We start from the raw sequence: 8,358 nt of genomic DNA, 5'->3' as shown, positions 1-8,358 counted from the left end.
GACACCTGACCACGTGCTCATGCTGAATTCTGAGAAACTCACATTTTTGAGAAAAAAATGTTGGAATTGCAAGATTAAAAAAAAGAAGCAATGACAATTATACATATCTATTCTGTGGCTGAAATAGGTTTCTGTACAAACCACTTTCTTCTGTACTGGAACATGAAAAAATGCTTTGGAGGAAGTTGGAAAACTAAAGCATTGATTTCCAACAACCCCATTGATTGGACAAAATACAATATTTATTTTATATTTCATTGAAGAAAGAAAATCATAAAATATTTGAACAATGTGAGGGTGAGTAAATAATGACTGAATATTCATTTTTGAGTGACTGAGCATGAAAAACTGCAAAAGTGATTAAAGATGCAAAAGAACAAGCAGGAGCTATTTCCCAGAGCTATAAGGATAGAACATGAAAGTAAAGATCAGTCATCATTCAACAGTATCTGAGAGTCTGGCAGGTGGCAGTAATGCACCGTTGATCATCATTACATCCCTGGAAAAAACCTAGGTGAAGAAAGGCCCTTTAAGTAAATAGGGATATTTACTTAAAGGGCCTTTCTTCACCTGTTTTTTTCTACTATAGGAAAGTTTAATGAAGAGTGGCTGGAATTCATTTTTATCATGTTACATTTACATTACACACAATGTAGTGTTCATTTGTTTCTTTCATATTGCTCATTGTATTGTAAATAGTTTTTGTTTGTTTCACCCAATGGTTTTAAGGATTGATGATATATTTTAAATTCAGTCATCTTGATGGTTTGGGTGTAGGGTGCTCAGGCGTTGTCTGCAATGTTTACTTTCTCTTTGAGGAACAATCTCTCTAAAAATGTATGTGTAACATTATCTGATTTTTGATAACACTTTACAAAAATATTCAATAAGGTAACATTAGATAATGCATTATCACAACAATTTTTACAGTATTTATTTATCTAGTTTAATGTTAAGTCACAAAAACGTTATTATAACTGTTTAGTATGAATTCATGTATCTTAAATGCTAAAACTGTATCAGTACATGTAGACTAGATTAATAAATGCTGTAAAGGCATTGCTAGTGTATAAGTTCATGTTAGCTAACTGTATTGAACGCTATTGTAAAGTGTTAATGAACAGTATGTCATAAAGTACAGGAATCTGAATTAAAATTGTTATGATGCTGAATAAATGATGCCGCTTTCTGAGAACTGAATGTTGTTGCTGTGTTTAGTTATTTGTCATGTCTTGTGTTGGTCATTCAAAACTAAATATTTTACGTACAGGGTATATTTTGTCAGCATTGGCTTGTGAGATAAATGTTAGGTTAGAACTGGATCATTAATTATAATGATTAAATAATGAAAGCATGTTGTGGCACACCTCCCAGCCCTTCAGGTCAGATATAGTGAATTATGAATGTACTATGGACTCCCGACATGCATGACACAGGTGACCCCCATATCACCTATGAACTTTTTTGTCAGCTGAACCCCTTTGGCATAAAATATGTAGAGGACATACCCCCTGAGATCTTAATTTAATATTCAATATTCATGGTTCCCTTTCAGTCAGTCACTCTCGACATCTCGTCGATAATGACCGACGAATTGGATCTCGCTTAGAGAGACCAATCCACTTCGAGTGTAATCTAAACGAGCCAATGCACATTGGCATGCAATGATTGAATCCAGCTGCCGCTGATCGCAGCGTGAATATAATTAGGCAGCAGGTGCAATGCATACTCAGCTTTTTACTTTGGAGCCGAGCAGTCATATCATTTTGAATTTCTAAAATGAGCATTCACGGGTCTTTTTAAAGGAGCCCTTCCACCTGTGCGCTTCTGGATGCGGTCGTTACCTGGCACCGGGTGATGGTCACGATCACTGCCTCACGTGTATGGGCGTTAAGCACGCTGAGGCAGCGTTTGTGGATGAGTCATGCTCTCATTGCGGGAGAATGACCGTTGCAGAGTTGCGGACCAGGCTCCGTTTCCTGCAAAGGGGCAGGGTTCCAGTGCCTCTGCCTAGACCTAGTGTTCCTCCTGGCAAAAGCTGGGGGGGTGCTACTTCTGGCAGTCGCCTGGCTGGTCTTATGGTGACGGTGAGGAATTCTCCTCCGAGGAACCAACCTCCGAAGGCTCCTCCTTCTGCCGGCACTTCACAGCCAGTGGAGCTGCTCAAGGAACGGGCTGGACCCTCCCGTGGGGTACCACTCGTATCCTTCGGCGCCCCCCCCAACGATCGGATGTCGATCGCTGCATCGGGGGGTGAGCCAGACCTTTCTGGAGATGATGATCCGGCGGCGATGCCGCCTTATGGGCAGCCAGCAATGCCAGATACGGATACAGAAATGGTGGCTATGCTTGCCCGGGCCGCCGAGAGGGTTGGGCTCGAGTGGAAGCCTCCACCGTGTCCCGAACCCTCGAGGCTGGACGATTGGTTTCTTGGGGTGGCTCGCGCTGGGGCAGTGTGGGGGTATACGGAAGTCCCTCCAGTGGAGCGGTCGGTTGCGATGCAATTGTGTCCAAATACCGCTGCCACCTGGCGGGGCAAGCCGTCGCTCCCCTCCCGGGCCTGTAGGTACTGGTCAGCTCTGATCAGCAGTGCTTATGCGGCCTGCGGAGAAGCTGCCTCTGCCTTACATGCCATGATGTTATTGCAGGTTCATCAGGCCAAGGCACTGAAGGACCTACATGAGGGTGGTCACGAACCAGAAGTTCTCAAAGAACTAAGCACCACTACTGACCTCGCGCTACATGTGACGAAGGTCACTGCATGGTCTCTGGGTCGTGCGATGTCCACTATGGTGGTCCAGGAGCGGAATCGCTGGCTGTGTCTGGCCGACATGAGAGAGATCGACAAGACTCAGTTCTTAAACGCCCCCGTGTCTCAGACCAGCCTTTTCGGCGATGCAGTGGAGAACTTCGCCCAGCAGTTCTCCACCTCACAGAAGCAGACCGAGGCTATCAAGCACATCCTGCCCCGGCGAGCAGCTTCTGCCTCCACCCAGGGGTGCCTAGATTTTGGGCCGGCTGACTCCCAGGTAATCCTGAGGCCCTGGCCCGGCTATGTGCCCAAGGTTCCCACTACTCCCCCGGAGGAGGCAGACCCAGCCCTAGCTTTGCTTTGTCCTGTCCGAGCCTTGAGATGGTACGTAGACTGGACACAAAGCTTCATGACCTCAGATCAGCTCTTTGTCTGTTTCGGAGGCCAGCAGAAGGGGAAGGCCGTCTCTAAGCAGAGGATGGCCCACTGGATATTGGATGCCATCACCCTGGCTTATCAGGCACAGGGTGTGCCCTGCCGGTCAGGTTGCGAGCCCACTCTACTAGGTGTGTTGCATCCTCCTGGGCGCTGGGTCATGGCGCCTTGCTGACCAGTGTTGGGGAAAGTTACTTTTAAAAGTAATGCATTACAATATTGCGTTACTCCCTAAAAAAGTAACTAATTACATTACTTAGTTACTTTTTATGGAAAGTAATGCGTTATATTACTTTTGCGTTACTTTCGCGTTACTTTTTAAATATAAGCAGGGCTTGATTGTTTTTAATATAAGAAGTTCTATTTATAGCAAATATAAAAGCCCTTTCACACCAAAAAGTGTAATGAATAAACCTCAGGCTGAAGCAAAAGTAAATTCACGTCTGTACAGTACAACGCAGGATAAGAAACGCTCTTCAGCAATAAAAAAAACAAAGCACAATTGTTAGTTTCTCTAAAGTCATTTTTGCTTATTAGTATGGTTGAACTGGATCATCAAAGGTCAGCAGCAAAGATATTGGTTAATAAAATGGGATTAGATACATTTGTGTTATTTAACATATTTAATTATTGCAGGTTTGCGTCATATTCTGAGTTTGCATTTCACTGTTTTAATTCATTTTGATGAATACTAAATCTGTTTTTTGTGAGTGGGATGAATTAATGCACATTCACATTTAGTCTAGAACTACAGTAACATAATGTTCACACAGCGCACACAACGCCTCTGTACTCCTGATTTCTCCCAATATGGGGACAGGAGAGTTGTCAGTCAATAAATGGGAAAACTTTTTTGAAAAAGTAACTCAGATATTTTCTTGTAAATTAAAAAAGTAATGCGTTACTTTACTAGTTACTTAAAAAAAGTAATCTGATTACGTAACTCGCATTACTTGTAATGAGTTACCCCCAACACTGTTGCTGACAGATATTTGTAGAGCTGCGGGATGGGCAACCCCCAACACGATTGCTAGATTCTATAGCCTTCGTGTGGAGCCGGAATCCTCCTGTGTTCTCACCTCAAACGGGTAGAAGCACTGAGAGGCCCCGGTTTAGTGTCGGCTTGCTAAAACTGCTCCATAGAGTCTGTACTGTAGACCCTGTCGAGCTCCTCCATCCCCTTGGCAGCCAGACGTGGCAGAGCATCTGGTGCCAGGCCCTCACTCGATGAATCCATGACAGCCGGTAGAGGGCTGGGTGCCATATGTAGAGACCTAAGTGGATCCCATATGTGTAAATTCCACAGTATAGCCTCAGAGCCCGTGTTTACCCGGCAGACTTCTGCCATTTCCCAAGAGGGTTACAACCGGCCGGGTCACCGGCTCGGCTCCTCAGCAAAAACCTGAGTATGCGTTGTACCTGCGTCTAATTATATTCGCACTGCGATCAGTGGCAACTGGATGCAATCATTGCATGCCAATGTGTATTGGCTCGTTTAGTTTACACTCGAAGTGCATTGGTCTCTCTAAGCGAGATCCCAATTCGTCGGTCATTATGTAACCGAGACGTTATTTAATGTCAATTAATGGTCACATGGCATGCAGGTAAATAAAATATTTTTATTCTAAATAATTTTTCTTGTTTTATTTTGAATGTAATTGACTAATTAATGAGTTAATTAATTTTTATTTTACATTTAATGATTGACCCTAATGAGTTGGCTTCTGGCCAACATATCCATAATAAATCCATAATAATGCTTCCTCAAGTGATAAAGTCCATCTTCTGTTGCCCTCTCACATAAAAATCCACCTACATATTTGTTAGAGCTGTTTTGGCTTGTAAATGTATATATTTCTCTCCTGATTCAGACAAGATGACTTTGAGAAAACAATATTATGTATGGAGGACTTGTAAGCAAACGGTTTGAAGTTAAAAATGGGTTAATGATTAATTTGTTTCTTATAAACTCAAAGCTTTTGGCTTCACAAGACGTTAACTGATGGACTGGAGTGGTGTGGATTACTTGTGGACTATTGTGATGTTTTTATCAGCTGTTTGGACTCTCATTCTGACAGCACCCTTTCACTGAAGAGGATCCACTGAGGAGCAAGTGATGGAATGCTAACTCTCCAAATCTGTTCATATGAAAAAACAAACTTATCTACATCATGGATGACCTGAGGGTGAGTAAATATTCGGCAAATGCTCATTTTTGTGTGAACTATTCCTTTAAACGGAAATGTTACGCCCCTTACCATATTGTGATGCTGTGTCCCAGCCGGAGGGACGAGACAAAAACATGAAAACCCATTATAAACGAGGATTTCGTTGTATCCAGTGGGGACATAATTATGGATTATAATGACTTATACTGTCTTTTTACACATTGCGTTGCATCGCGCCGCATAAACATAAAACCATGTCTGCATTTGTGATCGGAGAAATGTGACGTAGATATGTGGGGGCGTGTTGGAATGAGCCATTTTAGGTAGGCGTGGCTGACTCTTAACTTTTATAAAGAATATCTCTTTGGATTTGAGACTTTAGTCTTTGCAACTTTACAGATCTTCTTTATGCACCAAGAGCTTGTAACACTCCAAAGAGAAAGGAAAAATTGAAATCACATCATATGACCCCTTTAATGAAACAAATTCTGAGAAGTTGTTACAAGTAGTGTGAGTAAACTCTGTGTTTAGTTAATGTGATACATACAAAATTACTGGACCATTCAAAACAAGTCAAGATATATCACAAAACAGGCTCTTTCCCCGCAACACTGACAGGAGTTGCTAAATGTTACTAGACACGTGTGAACTTGTAAACCCACCCCGATTTTCCTCCTATAACATTTACATAGACTGCTATTCTGAACACACTTGTGTTTTATAAATATCTGGAGGCAGCTGAATAAGATTAGAATATCAGTTCTGATATAATAATTATAAGAGAAAACTACAAGATTATATAGAAGTGTGCAGTGGCTTTTGTTATGAATGTGTGTGGGTGTCAGTTCACCCAGCAATGAACATTTTGCCATCATTTATTCACTCATAAGTATTTCTTTGTTCTTTGGAACATATAAATAGAGCCGTTTCTTCTTTGTGTTCCACAGAAGAAAGTCACACATACTATAACAACATGATGATGTTAAATGTAATAGATGTAGAATTTAGAAAATTCATAATCATTTCTGTCTCCACAAAACATTGCCAAACTCTTGTCACAATGTTTGCGTTTCTCAATTCTGTCCACTGTGCTATAAGATATGCGATAAGACTTCGCAATATAAAACAATAGGAATGTTCATCTGTGGGTGTGTGAGAGACACTGACAGACTAGTTCTGTTTTTTTCTTCGTTAGCTTTTACCTTTAAGCATCCTGGTGAGAAAGATTATTTTTTCACAGTTAAATAACAACACCTGTTTTATGGTAAATGCATAGTTGAATTTGAATATTTGGAATTGGTTTTATGTTGGTGATGTGAAATCGAAACAAAAAAGCTTATGGCATCTACTTCTGCTGATTTATTATGTAATTATTAGAGTAATTACACATTACACAAAAAACACATTCCTTAAAGCCACAAACAAACAAAGTATTTGCATATAACAAAAGTGTTTTGACTAGTTTGTTGCTCTTTTTTTTTTTTTTTACAGTTTCTATGAATAGTTGGTTAATCAATTTCTGTTAAATAATTAAGGGTTTCCTTTTAAGAAGCCCTTCCCTTTACCATAGCTCATTCAGGTGCTGTTGGTTTATTCACATTAGTCATGCATATAGTTTTAAATGTTAGCTTTCTGTGTGAGATCCTGTACTTTGAAACAGAAAAATATTTTCACTTCTGATTTAGAATTTGATCTGCGATCAAGTTCACGGAAGTTAAATTACAGAAAGTGTGTTAACTCAATCATCAAATTCTCATTTGCATTTACTCAAACCCAAATGTTAACAGCGATTTTTTGAAGATTTTTTAATAGAACTAATAGAGAAATAGAGCTGGGGGAAAAGGATAAGGCAAACATTTAAAAAAAATAAAAAGGTTAGGCCTACATAACATACTCGGTTACTAACGTAACCTCGGTTCCTTGAGATACGGGAACGAGTACTGCGTCTGCTTAAGACGCTATGGGGAAAAGCCTTTTTTTCTCCTGAACTGAAGCCTTTTTCAATCACGCAGTGAAACTGCACGGCCATTGGTTCGTGCAGTATATAAAAAACGAACCAATGGCTCGGCAGCGGAGCCATCTGGCTATATAAGCAGGAGTTCGCCACAGGATTCTCAGGTTACTTCTACTGAAGCGACGACTAAGTCGTGCGGCTACATAGCACGGCTAGCAAAGCAGTACTAGTTCCTGTATCTAAGGGAACCGAGGTTACGTTAGTAACCGAGTACGTTCCCAGTCGATATTACACTCGTTTTACCTATTACACAATATTACACTTCTATTGCCAAGGTGTCCATAGAGGGTTGATAATATTTACAATAATATATTGGATTTGACTGTCTCTCACATTGTCCCACAGCAACATTAAAATGGTGTAGATTAGTGTACAATGTTTTATAATAATATTTTTTTTCTATTTAGTGTCCATTTCATTCAAGTTATTTGACATATTTGAAAAAAAAAATTCTAAAAAGTAACGCAATAGTTACTTTCACTGGTAATTAGTTACTTTTATAATGATGTAGGTTAACTCAGTTACTATTTGTGAGAAGTAACTAGTAACTAATAACTAATTACTTTTTTAAAGTAACATGCCCAACACTGCTTACGATGCTTTTGGGAAACGCAGCCCAGTACCATACTATAAATTCACTTGTTCCTTTTTACTTTTTTCCCTTTTTTATACCAATATCCACTGGTGGGGATCAAATAAGGACTGCTAAGAGAAAATATATAGATAATGGACTAAAAGTAGACTCCCTTAACGTGTGCTAACTTGCCCAGCCTGTTCTGTGCTCAGGAACCATGCGATGATGTGTAAAGCTGGCAGGAAAACACTTAGATAATACCCTCTGATAAAACCTGCTGTCATTATTGGAAATTAGGTGTGTCTTGAGTCTGAATATTTCTCATCATTTACTGTTCAACACCATTGCCAAAGAATACGATTAACGTTGCATTACCTAATTTCTTATTAAGCATCTCCTGTAGGCAACAACTGGA

The sequence above is a fragment of the Sinocyclocheilus rhinocerous genome, unplaced genomic scaffold (assembly GCF_001515625.1).
Source record: "Sinocyclocheilus rhinocerous isolate Xijiao unplaced genomic scaffold, SAMN03320098_v1.1 scaffold776, whole genome shotgun sequence".
In the NCBI taxonomy this organism is placed as follows: Eukaryota; Metazoa; Chordata; class Actinopteri; order Cypriniformes; family Cyprinidae; genus Sinocyclocheilus; species Sinocyclocheilus rhinocerous.
Note: the sequence above shows the minus strand (reverse complement) of the source record.